This window comes from Pseudorca crassidens, chromosome 2 (genome assembly GCF_039906515.1).
Source record: "Pseudorca crassidens isolate mPseCra1 chromosome 2, mPseCra1.hap1, whole genome shotgun sequence".
Taxonomy (NCBI): Eukaryota; Metazoa; Chordata; class Mammalia; order Artiodactyla; family Delphinidae; genus Pseudorca; species Pseudorca crassidens.
In genome coordinates, this window is record NC_090297.1 from 49,568,119 (window position 1) to 49,581,710 (window position 13,592).

General features: G+C 43.0%; 1 long non-coding RNA gene across 1 annotated transcript; it reads right to left on the reverse strand.

Annotated features, from left to right (window-relative positions):
* Positions 1 to 878: 878 nt before the first annotated feature.
* On the reverse strand, positions 879 to 3,078 carry LOC137218789 (uncharacterized). Its single transcript, XR_010940850.1, has 3 exons — positions 2,936 to 3,078; positions 1,610 to 1,663; positions 879 to 968 (listed from the first exon to the last, which is right to left on the reverse strand). It is a non-coding gene; the product is annotated as an uncharacterized lncRNA (long non-coding RNA).
* Positions 3,079 to 13,592: the final 10,514 nt, after the last annotated feature.

The window sequence follows — 13,592 nt, forward strand, 5'->3', positions numbered from 1 at the left end:
GCAAAGAACATGGTGCTTAAAGCTTCTACTGAAAGCAGTTCACGTGGCCAAGCCTGTTGTCAGGGGGAGCGGCAGCAAGTATTTGCAAATAGTAATACAGTTTACCACACCCTACACTACACATTCCTCCCATTCCTATGAGTCTCAGCTACCCTAAACATTTTCCATACCTCTGACATTTTCCTGGTTTTCCATTTATTTTCATCCTTAATCAAAATGCCACCTGGCTAACTCCTACTCACCCTTCAAGACCCTGCTCAAATAATTGCTCCCTCTGAAGCTTGCTGTTACCCCATCTCTCACCCTCAAGTAGTTATTATCTTCTTTGGCTCCCATCACACTGGGTACAGACCCGAAGCTGAGAATGTACATCACGTGTTCTTGTAAATGTCTTCTTACACCCTGACTCCAAATCCAGGAATTGTGTCTTACTCATTTTTATATTTCCAATGCTTAATGCAGTGCCTGGTACATGGAAGGATAGAAGGTACTCAAATAAATGCTTATTGATGAGTTTCTTAAAAATAGTCTTTTCTATAGCAGAATTAAAGAGGGTGTTTTAATAGTCAAATAGCAACAGTAACTTGTTTTAATACATAAAACTTCTAACAAATTCCCCGGCTGAACCTTCCCTAAGCATATCATGTTGGACTTGGGATAAAACCCAAATTCTTTACTTTGCCTATAAGATCTCACATGACCTGGGTTATCCTACCTCACCAGCCTGAAATTACTAGTACTTCTCTCCTCACTATTCTGCAGCCACACTGGCTATGGTTGTATCAGTCAGGATAGCCTAGGTTATGTTCCAGTAAAAAAGCAACTCCAGATCTCAGTGTCTTAAGACAAAAAAGTTTTATTTCTCGCTTCTGCTCCATGTCCATCAAAAGTTGTCAGGCAGTCTGATCACTTTGGCTTCCCCTGGGATCCAGTCTGATGGAGTACGCACTTTCAGGAGCATTACAGACCTCATGGTAAAGGGAAAGGGAGCTTTGAAGGGCTCTAGCCAGGCAATTAGGCACATTTGTGGGAGAATGTCACATGTCACTTCTTACAATTCATTGGCTAAAACTAGTCTAATGGCCCCACCCAGCCACAAGTTGACCAGGAAATGCCATCCTATTTGTCTGGAAGGCAGACAGATGCAAATCTTTGGCGACCAGTCCTAATGACTCCCACACTGGACTTCTTCAGTTCCTCAAACAAGACAGACTGTTTCTTGCCTAAAAACCCTTATATGAGCCCTCCTACCTCTTGCCTGTTCCTTGGTCAATTTTTATTTCTTTAGAGGTTAGCTTAAATGACACTTAAAGAGGCTTTCTTTTATATTAGACCCCTGTACCCACCCCCATCTAAATTAGGTTCCTCTCTTATGCCTTTTCATAAGTCTCTGTGTTTTTTCTTTATAGCAGTTGGGATTTCAGGAGGGTGATAAATCACATCCTCTTTCGTTCCCTTCTGAGTTCAGAACCAGCTGAAAGTTAGATACAGGAATCAGATGAATGTGGATTGCATGCCCACTTGATAGCTGATATAGGCTAGATTGGAGGGCGTGGCAGACATGAGGCCACAATGGGTTTCCTCATGTTTCACCCTGTATTATACTTACCCACGGGTCCCTGGCAAAGGCGGGCAGTGTTTGCATCCTGTAGACAAATTCATTCTGAGAAGAGAGAACAGATGGCTGAGATGGGCCCGCTTTTGTATACACCATCCCCCTTACGGTGATGTCTTTTCAGCACTCAGAACATCTGCAAAACTTAAGGGATCATAAAGTAACAAGGGCCCTTTAGAAGCCACCTTCCAAGTTCTGCCCTTTTCCCAATGTAGGATTCCCTTTGACAGCATCTTCACTACTTAAGTGCTTCTAGCGATTCCTCAGAGCTGGGGAGTGATGTCTACTGAATGCTGCCGATAGGACCTCACGGGGAATATTATGGACGTGAAACTGTGGGAAGCAATTTTGATCAGTCAGAGAGATCTCAGAGAAGGTCAGCCGAATGGTGAGAAGCCAGAAACTATGACCCGTGGAGAAGAATTGAAGGAACTGGGAATATTTACCCAAGGGGAAGAAAAAAGGACCGTGAGACCATGTAGAGAAGTCTCCAAATAGTTGTGCAGCTATCACATGGGGGAGTTCACTTATTTTGCAGGTTTTGAGGTCAGAGCAAGGGTAATGACTAGAAGTTAGAGAGGAAAACTCGGCTATCTTTAAGGAAGAACTTTCTGAAGTTATAGTTATTTATCAATGTGATAATTGCCTTAAAAGTAGAATGGAAATTCATCCATTCAATACATATTTACCACTTACTATGTGCCAGCCACTATACTGGGTTAGTTTATGATAATTCCTAATGAGCCCATAGTAACTTGCAGTATTCAAGTTATCCTTTGTTTTCAAAGTTCATAAAAACCTTTTAAAATATTCTCTTTTAGAATTTTTCTGGGAGTGGTCACCAATATTAGTGGCTTTTTTTTCTCAATTCTAGAACTGACATTTTTTTTTCCTCTCAAAATTTGAAAACCTAAGATGATATTTTCTCACATCCAATGTTAGTTAGGTGAACATTCTTCGATCAAAACAATTGTTGGGAATCCCCTGGCAGTCCAGTGGTTAGTGCTTTCACTGCAGAGGGCCCGGGTTCAATCCCTGGTCGGGGAACTAAGGGCCCGCAAGCTGCACAGCGTGGCCAAAAAAAAAAAAAGTGTTTTTAGTGTCCATAAGTCAAAATTACCTGTACTTGGGATCACTTAAGACTAGATACTCCCTTACCATTTGGGGCAGAAGAACTACAAAGTGTTCCCCAAACTCCTTTTCCTTTCCTCCTGAGCATACTGCTTAACTACATTTTCCGGCCTCCTTTGTAATTAGGTGTGGCCACGTGGCTGAGTTTTAACCAGTGCAAAGGGGGTTAATGTGATGTGTGCCACTTACAGGTCTGGCTCATAAAACCCTCTCTCGCCATCTTCAGGGACATAGAGAAGGGCAGAGCCACAGGTGGAAGGAGCCTGGATCTTTGAATGACCACGTGGAAGATTAATTGCCCACTGGCCAGGATTATTTGCACTGGATTTTGCCTGAATGAGAAATCAACTTTACTGTTGAAACACCAAGATTTTGGAGTAAATATGTTAAAGCTGCTAGTGTCTTCTTCTTCCAACTGGTGCTGCAAGATGCCCTGGAAGAGAGAAGAAATACGGAACTGAAGTTAGGGATTTTGTTCTGCCCTTTCCTGTTAGAAGAGACTTAGTGGAGCAGGCAGAAGTGAAAGACGTAGCGCTTAATTACACTCTGATGCTTCCTTGTGCTCATGGTTTCTTCCCAACTAATTTATAAACTTCATGAGACATGTTGCAATGTCTTACATCCTCTTTTATATTTAATCTTTGGGTGGATATTTATAGAGAAATGCCAGGTGCTTTGAGGATTTCAGGAGAAATATAGGTAGCACATATTGTTAAACGTTATTCATTTACTCAACAATTTTTGAGAATTCACTATAAGGCAGCCACTGGGAAGCATTGGTGAACAAAAGCTATGGTACCTGCCCACAAGTTGGAGTATAGCAAGGAAAATAGAGATAAAGGGGCAAGACTAGTCGAGCATGATAATGCTGTGAGAAAGAAGGACAGGGTGTTCTGGACGCACGTGGAAGGGACATCTGACAAGTGTGGCAGTCAGAGAATTGTCCTCTATTAAGGTGATGAATAAATTGAGACCCCCAAGGATGAGTAGGAGTAGCCAAAAGAAGAGGAGACTGGAGAGAGAGTGCTCTAGGAATAGGGAATTCATGTACAAGGGCTTGGATGTGGGGCTTGAATATGGGGTGTGTTTGGAGGAACCAGAAGGTAAGCTGGAAAGGAAGAATGGAGAGGATGAGCATGAGAAGAGGAACTTATATAATATATAAGTATGAGGCATATACTTAATAAATGCATACAGAAAGCCTTTTACTATACGTGTATGAATTTACCTAGGAGGAAATATGGCTGATTAATCATCAAGATGTCAACAGTTGTGATATTTGGGTAATTTCTTTTTTCCTCCTTATGCTTCTCTGTTTGTTTTAAAACTTTCTACAGTAAACACGTATTGCACTTGGAATTAAAAAAATCAAAGTGTATTTTCTTCTTAGTTGTGATTGTACCTGCTGGGCCTCATCGGATCTTCAGAACAGTCATCTGAGCAAACTGAGGTCCAGAGCTGATACACAGTGATGTTAGAATTAGCTTTCCTCTGGTTCCATTCAGCCTACTTCCTCTCCGTGGTGCCTGCCTCCCCTGCAGTATCTAAGTACTGATGATGGCTTTTCCTGGAACTATTGACTTTAGCGCCAGGTCGCGAGTTCGTGTGTATGTTGTTTGCAACTTGGAGACACTGGGTCCAAGTCCTCATGATCCTGCCCTCCTAAGAGGCTTTCCACACGCAAAAGATGGTCCTCCACCTCCTGGTCTGCATCCTTAGACCTCTCTTTTCTGTGATGCTCTCCTGTCCTTTGCCTAGTTAGGGAGGAAATTGTTTCTCATTATTCTGTCAACCCACATCTTGATTGACTAGTGTGTTAGTGCTTGGCCAAACCAGTGACAACGAACGCCCAGACATTTGAAAGTCTTGAAACACTGTATTAACATTCTCTCAGTTATGTTGCAGCGACAAACCACCTCCCAAATCTCAGAGGCTTAAAACGACATGAGTTTAATTCATGCGCATGTTACATTTCCATCCCGATTTAGGGCTTAGCTCTTTACCCTGAGACTCTGGGTGAAGAAGTGACCCCCATCTGAGATATTGCTGGTGTGCGTCACAGGGAAGAGAGAGAGGTGACACCAGGGGATAGTTCTTCAAGCTTTGCCCGCAGTCATTTCTACTCACCTTTGATTGACCAGAGTGTGTCACGGGCTGACAGGGAGGGGCAGCCAATGTTTTGACAGATTACCTTCTCAGCTCTCGGAATCTCTGCTTCTGTATCTATAAAATGGAAATAGGTATAAAACATTATGGGATATTCAAACCATGGAATGTCATGTGGCCATTTAAAAAAAATGAATTAATTGCCCTTAAAAAAGTGTGTTGACCTGAGAAAAGCCCATGGTATAGCGTTAGGTGAAGAACGCAATTTGCCCAGTGAATTGTATAGCTTGGTGTCATGTTTGCATAAATTTAGAAAACCTATATCTGAGCATATTTGTTTGCATGAGGATATTAATAAAAACAGCTAATGTTTAAGGAATGCTTACATCATATGCCGATTCTGTGCTAAGTGCTTTTTACGTGCATTTGCTCATTTAATCCTTGAAAAACCCAGAGAAAGGAGTAGAAAGTTATATTGAATAGTTATTATCAGCTATCTTACTTGGGGGTAGGATTAGAGAGATTTGATTTACTTTTAAAAGTAAATGATTTCTGTACATTTTTACTGATCACAGTAGGTGGATTAATCAGCTTTTGTGGTAAAAGAAACCACAGTAACATCTGAGTGCTGTGCAATGCTCAGTCATTTATTTTCTGCTTATGGGTCTGCAGTCAGCTGAGGTGGCATGGCCTTTCAAGGCCCTGCTTGGTCTTCTTTCCTCCCCACTGCATCTGCCTCCCCTGCAGTTTTCTAAGTAGTGATGATGGCTTTTCTTGGAACTGTGTATAGAAGTGCTGTGTTGTGTGTGCTCAGGTGCAACCTGGAGAAATAGGGCCGAGGGTCAAATTCAGGTCTGCTCCATGTGCCTCATTCTAGAACCCACCCTGGAGAAGCAGAATCTGCCAGGGCTCTGTTCTTTTCATGGCAGAGGTGGGGACAAAGGGAAACATGGGAAGCTTCTGAAGGCCTGGGCTTGGAACTGCTCTGTTGTCATTTTGGCCCACATTCTATTAGCTGAAGCAAGTCACATGGCCAAGTCCAATATCAGTGGAGCTGGGAAGTGATAGAGGTTTAGAAGGAGGGAGTGAATAGTCACTGTATAGTAATCTACAGTCAGCATTCATTGCTTTCTTAGTTAAAAAAAAGTAAATCACAATAAAGTGAGAAAAAGAATATTTACCAGTGATAGTTTAAATTGTGTTCAATAGATTACAAAGTCACTTTATGCATTTTTCAGAAATACAAACTCCATATCTACAGTTATAATGAGCACAGTGATAATAACATGGACATTTAAGTAACCAAAGTATTCATTGCCTAGTAGGGCAGGTAGGCATTTACAGCAGCTTGGCTTATGCTGCTTGTGGTGTAACATTCTGAGCATAATTCAGAGACTGTTTAATGGCCCTATGTATATATCACTACTACTTGTGTGGCCATCTGCAATCCAAGGAACTTAAATCATGGAATCACAGACTCTCAAGCCTGGAAGGCTCCAGTGCCTGTGGTAGGCAAGAGCCTCTTCAGTTATATGGACAGCTGCTTTTGCCAATTATAGTCATTCTTGATTGGGTGTGTCTCACATTGCTGGAAAATAGTTATGGAAATCAAAATTCTTTCATTTAGCCCACGGGGACAGTGAGATCCCCAGCTGTCATTTACCTGAGTGGCCAAGATAGGATGGAGACCTAATTGTCTCTAGTAGGCCCAGGGCCTCTTGCTTTGTTTCTCTGCAAAACATGAACATTCAAGCATATGGATCATTTGGGAATATTCACTAGGACCTGAAGCTTCCATTACTCTCTTTAAAAAGTATATTAAGCCTCCTTCTTTTACTGTTTCCTCTCTCTTGAGAGAACGCAAGTACTGCTTAGACCAACTAACTCTGAGTCATGCAAAGAAACAGTATTGGCACAGACTCTGAAATGAAGAGGAGCACATTAAATTCCCTAAAACACTGGCCAGGGAATCATGCGTATTTTAATTTCCTTTCTATTCTAGGTAATTTAGAAATATCTGCTGATATAGCTTATGGGAATCAATTGCATAAAGCAAATGTTTTACTAAGGACTTTGTTAAGATTATGAATTGTATTTCTCAAGTTTCAGTCATTTATCCATCACTTTTTCCATTTTGCTATGTCCACTTACTTCTCTCAAATCAACTTACTATTTTTCTTTAGATAGATTCACTTTTTTAAAACTTAAAGGTACTTTTATAGGAGATGATATATTACCAGTGTAAATGGATGAGAAGTATTACTTGCCATAAACACTGATACAACTGTAAAAAAAAATACATAATCGTTAAAATAGATAACTTGTCCCTTATTCTACGTGTGGTAGGTGTTTTTCCACTGATATTGTGGAAAGGTATGGGCTCTGGAATCAGGAAGACGTGGGTTCAAATAACAACTCATTTTCTTCCCAATAGTGTGACCTTGGGCAATTTTCTTTCTTTTTTTTTTTTAACATCTTTATTGGATTATAATTGCTTTACAATGTTGTGTTAATTTCTGCTCTATAACAAAGTGAATCAGCTATATGTATACATATATCCCCATATCCCCTCCCTCTTGAGCCTCCCTCCCACCCTCCCTATCCCACCCCTCTAAGTGGTCACAAAGCACTGAGCTGATTTCCCTGTGCCATGTGGCTTCTTCCCACTAGCTATCTATTTTACATTTGGTAGTGTATATATGTCCATGCTACTCTCTCACTTTGTTCCAGCTTACCCTTCCCCCGCCCCTTGTCCTCAAGTCCATTCTCTACGTCTGCATCTTTATTCCTGTCCTGTTGGGCAATTTTCTTAATTGTTGAACATCAGTTTCTTATCCATAAAATGGAACAGCATTTTAATCCATAAAATGGAATAACTTAGTGATTGATTGCCTACCAGGTGCTAGATAATGTGCTAAGTGTGTGGGTACAATGAAAACTGGGTAAATGGACTTGGAGTCGAAGACTTTCATTTAGCCCATGGGGACAGATAAGATAAGACTATCTTATCTCCTTTTGGGTAAGTCATTTAACGTCTCTGAGCTTCAGTTTCCTCATCTGAAAATGAGTGTGATGGTTGCCATTTATGCCTACTTCCAAGAACTTCTGGAAGGAATGACATCATTACTAATGGGAAAGCCTTTGGTACACGGATACAGGCATTTCTGCTGTAATGTGACATGTACATTCCTGAAACACTCTGTGTTCTGCAGAGTTGTACATTCAAAATAACATGACTGGGCTTCCCTGGTGGCGCAGTTGTTGAGAGTCCACCTGCCGATGCAGGGGACACGGGTTCGTGCCCCGGTCCGGGAAGATCCCACATGCCACGGAGCGGCTGGGCCCCTGAGCCATGGCTGCTGAGCCTGCGCATCCGGAGCCTGTGCTCCGCAACGGGAGAGGCCACAACAGTGAGAGGCCCACGTACCGAAAAAATAAATAAATAAATAAATAAAAAATAACATGACTTTCTGCAAAAATAGGGTTAAGGCAGGCCACTGAAAACCTGTACAATATTGTAACCATACCGCTAAGATAAAACTCTAAATATCCTAATAAAAGTAATAGAGCTAAAAAGATCTGTTAAACTTTGACTAAATAAATACACCCACACCCACACACACATACTACAGCAAATGTAGGGTTTTACCTTAAAACTGGCAAAGGCAGCTTGACGGAAGGCATGAGGAAGGCAAGGCTGCTGAAGCTATGGGGGCGAGGGCAAACGCTCAAAGATGGGACCGCACCACACCATAAGCTCTTTCAAGGAGTATGTAGGCAAACAGCCCAGCAAGAGGATGGAGGGTGAAAGGGCATTCTGTCCAGTACCCAGAGTACTGGATGCCTCTGAGGCAACCACATTCCACTCTGTTAGTGTAGTTTGTGCTCAGCCACTGCTCCTCGGTGGGACACAATGTTAATATCCTGGGAAAAATCAGTGTGGAATAAAGCAACTTGCATGTTATATTGCTCATTCCTCTAGTTATCAGCCTTACCTTGTCTTCCAGTAACACGGGTCACAGTATCATGTATTGTGGAGCAGTCCACATATGCAGATAGGGGGAGGTGCAGTTCTCAACCAGGAGCCCATGCCCCGGTCCCAGGCTCCGTGAGCAAAACAAGTAAAGACTCCCAGAGGTAGAATTCATTCAGAGACGTGAGTCTCCTCTCCGTGCCCCCTTCCCTCTCTTCTCAGTCTGACCAGTCTAATTTCTTCTCCTTTCCTTGGTTTCAGGCTTCCTCTTCCCTCACTAGCCTGTGAGCTCCTTGAGAGAGGGCTCTGTCTTATTCATTGATGTGCTCTGAAGACCAGCACAGGGGCCCTGGAACAGAATAGCTGCATTACAGTTGAGCCTCCTTTTGTAGGTAAGGAAGAGCCCCAAACTCACTGAAGGGTCCCGGGGCTCATCGGAGCGCATCGGAAACACTGGGCACCTTGAGATGAGGATGGAAGCACTGCCCGCCCCCCCCCCCCCCCCCCCCCACTTCAAGGACAGGGACGGTGTCTCATTCAGCTCTATGTCCAGCATCCCTTGTTGCTCCCAAGTTGAGGCAGGGACTCCTCAGTGGGTCCCAGCCCTGCTTTAGCTGCGAGGCCACGACAGGGCTAGCAGCACATCCTTCTCCTCAGCCCTCCTGCCTTCCTTCCTTTCAACAAATATTTATCAGGCCCCTATCCCATACCAGGCACCATACAAGGTCCTGAGGATGAAGTTGGGCGAGAAAGACGTGTGGAATCTGCCCTCACGGCGCTTCTGTGTGGCCTAGAGGTTAAGTGCTTAACTTCTGGAGCCACGTTCCCTGGATCTGTTATCTGGCTCTGTCCTTTTCCCACTATATGAACGTGGCCAAATTCCTCTCCAAATCTGTTTCCTTACCTGTAAAATAGGGCTCATAATAGAACCTAATTCAGGGGCTTGTTATGAATATTAAATGAATTGACATATAAAGGACTTAGAATAGTACCTGACCCAGTAAGTGCCCAATAAATATTAACTGTAATTAGTAGTATTACAGTTGCTGTCTATAGATGATAAACACATGAATATAAAATCATGATAAGCTATCAGTATTATGAATGAAATTCCAGGAATAACCTGGAACTCTGTGGTTCTAACTCTGTAGCTAGTAGACTATGCAAACGTTATCTGACAGGGGAGTCGGGAGGTGGTTGGGCCTGGGGACCTGAAAGATCTCTGTACACTTCTGGTTTGAAATTAGATTAACAGTGGGAAACTTCTTAAAGAGGGTGATCTGAAAGGGCCTCTCTGAAGAGGGGCTGCAATATAAAGGATATAAACACTGACTCTTGCAGGAGGAGGTTGGCATGGGAGGGGTGTTCCAGGCAGAGGAAAGAGCCCTCACTGGTGATCAGGTGATCAGGTGTTGAGGACCTTCCCCTACCGGTTCTGCACCTGGCCAATCTTGTTAAAAGATCCTTTGTTCCCAGTTGCTCAGTTTCAGTGTCTACTGTATGGGGAGCCCTCAGTGGTGGCTTTCAAGCACTGGGGTCTGAACACTGGTACCACCCATATCCTGAGGATTCTAGGACTCCATGTCCTTTCAGGCTGTTACTGTGACTCCCTCTACACTGCCATGCTGGCTGGGCCGTTGTTTTATTTCTTAGGTTACACTTGAGCAGATTAAAGAAAGGAGACATAATGAGCATGCACTTCTATGTGCCATGGTCTGAATTCATTACCGATGCCCAAGTTTTAATCAGGATACGTTGCCAACCACATAGTTTGGGCAACCTTGGTTACGTCATCTCATTTCCTCTTCCTTCACCAATACTCACTCAACAGATACCAGCTGAGCAAGAAGTATGTGCTAGTGTGACGTATGTGCTAGGGTTACTTGGGGCCTCAGCTTCTCCACCGATAGCGTGAAGGCTTGGGCCACATCACTGGTTTTCAGCTGCAGTGTTCACTCCCAATCTCCATTTCATTAAATGGAACCATTCTCTCTGGTATACTGAAGAGCTTTCTCAAGTAGGGGAGAAAACAGTGGATTGACAACTAGCAGCTGAAGAGTTTTATTACTATAACCCAGAACTTAATTTTTCTCTGCCTAGATTGTTAGGCTCTGTGAGCTTCACTTGTCACAAGAAATCCATGGAAGGGGTTGTGAACTGCTGAACTAGCTGTTCGCTGAGGTCCTCTCTAGCTCTGACATTCTCTGAATCCTGTAATTATTTTTCTTTTCTCTTTGTTTCCTTTCATTTAACACCATTTCATATGCATGTTTCCAAGAATCCACGGGGGTTCTCTCCCTTGTCAGCCTCAGGGATTCGGCTTCAGTTTTGCTTAGTACTTTCCCTATTGATCCCCCCTTCTTGATTCACTCTCCTTTACAGACCTTTTCAGAGCCTTCATTTCAATGAATCCTAACTGTGTGTGTGTATCTCCCCACACTCAAGGTCTTTATTCCTGGCACCAGCAGGCACTTAGCAACTGTTGGATGAATTAGTGAATTCTTAATGATTATCAAGAACCTCAATATATGCATCCATACACGTAATAACCTTTGGATCATTTGACTTCTTTTCTGAGGGTGTCAATTCGGACGGAATTGCTAGATCCAAAGTTATAAGCTGGTTTCCTGATTTTATTACCAACTTCCAGATTGCTGTGACGTTTGTTTTGTGTAAGCAGTAGTATTACTGATAACACTTGTGGTAATTATTTATAATATTATCTTAAATAATTAATCAAATCAGAATACTTCCTCTCTCTCCCCCCCACCCTTTTTTCTGGGTATCAATATCCTTTGTATCCCAAACTCCAGTGGTTTCCCTAAAGCCACTTGGATCAGTGCTACATGCTCTGAATTTAGCCAGAGAAAAAGAAACGGGTTGCTCCAGCTCTAGGTACCAGCAATGTTTGTGTCTTCTTGGAACCCTGCAACCTCTTGCCAATTCAGCCTCAGCCTGGCTTGGGGTTTTCTGCGATATTGATGATGGTGGTGGTGGTGATGATGATAATGATGGTAAATATAACTCTAACAACCCTATGAAAATATCATTAACCCCATTTTATAGATAAGGGAAACTAAGGCTCAGAGAGGTGGCACGGCTTGCCCTCAGTCACACAGCTAGGAATTAGTAAAGACAGGATTTACGTCTGTTTCTGAGTAAAGCTGGTCTCTTTCCACAAAACTACACTACACTGCTCCACAAGTGGACCTACAGGGCCAGGAGCCTTGTGGGAACAGCAGGTCTGTCAAGTTCTACAGGGCTGAGCTATTTATTGCTGCAGAGGACACTCGTCACTATGCTAATTACATTAATTGCTGCCCACTCTGCGGCTAGGTGGGTGGTTTAACAACACCTAGCAACGTGGTAATGATGCCTGCGCCTGCCTTTCTGCGTGAAAACATCTAACTTTTTTTTTGTTTTTTAAACTCCTTCCTGTGGTGGCCAAAGATAGTAATTATAGGTTCTACTGGTTGGAAGTTAGTGACTTTCTACCTTGTAGGGAAAAGGTCAAGACACTGAACTTTGACACTTCATCAGCATCAACTGTGTGCTTGACACTTTAAGGGATCTTTCATAATCCTCATGACAGCTTAGAGGTGGGTATTATATTATCCTTATTTTGTTTCTAAGGGAACCCAGTCACCTGCTTGAGGTCACATAGCTGGATATTGGTTTAGAACTCTGCACTGTCGGAGGACAAATTTAGCCTCCACACATTTCCCTACACTATAGCACCTCTCAACAGGAGACTTTTTGCTTCTGATGCTTGGAATTGAATTACACACCAGCAGGGCTGAGTCTGTATTTCAAACAGAGAGGAAGCAAGGCATTGGGAATCAGTGTTTTGCAGAGTCCTCCATTGCTAGGGGATGAATATTTGACATTTCAACCTTCCAACTCCCATCTCTTCCCCGAGCTTCTCAAGGAAATGTTAACAGAATTTTCCAGTTGACTTTTTTTTTGTTTTTTGCGGTACGCGGGCCTCTCACTGTTGTGGCCTCTCCCGCTGCGGAGCACAGGCTTCGGACGCGCAGGCTCAGCGGCCATGGCTCACGGGCCCAGCTGCTCCGCGGCATGTGGGATCTTCCCGGACCGGGGCACGAACCCGTGTCCCCTACATCGGCAGGCGGACTCTCAACCACCGCGCCACCAGGAAAGCCCTCAGTTGACTTTTTAAGAAGTAATTTGAAGACTACATCCATGTACTTCTCGTGAATGGACAAGGTGATTTTGGCAATTCATCATAATTGGCTGAATGACTTAACTTCCCCAGAGACCCAGATAACAGAGGCTAATTTAGGAAGTAGTTGACTTTGGAATGTTATATATGCATGCACTTTATGGGTGTGTCCATATTATATGTCAATAAATGTATTGTGTGTGTGTGTGTGTGTGTGTGTATGTGCGTGTGCGTGTGTGTGTGTGTGTGTGTTCAGGAAATCTTGAGGTACTGGTGGATTTAGATGATTTGGTTCCTTTATTAGCTACCATCTAGCTGTAGATGAGGTTTAAAAATATATTTTACTAATATTCAAAACAATTACATTATATAATGATACAGAGTAGTAGTTAAGATATCTGGAGCTAGACCAGAGTTTGAATCCTGCCTCTGCCACTTAACAGCTGTTGTGACTTAGGCAAGTCACTTAACCTCTCTGGGCATTAGTTTTCCCATTTCTAAAAATCGGGGTTAAAACAGTTCTGACCTCAGGGAGGTTTTTGAGGGCAGGGACTATGTCTGTACACTTCTCTGCACCCAGCCAG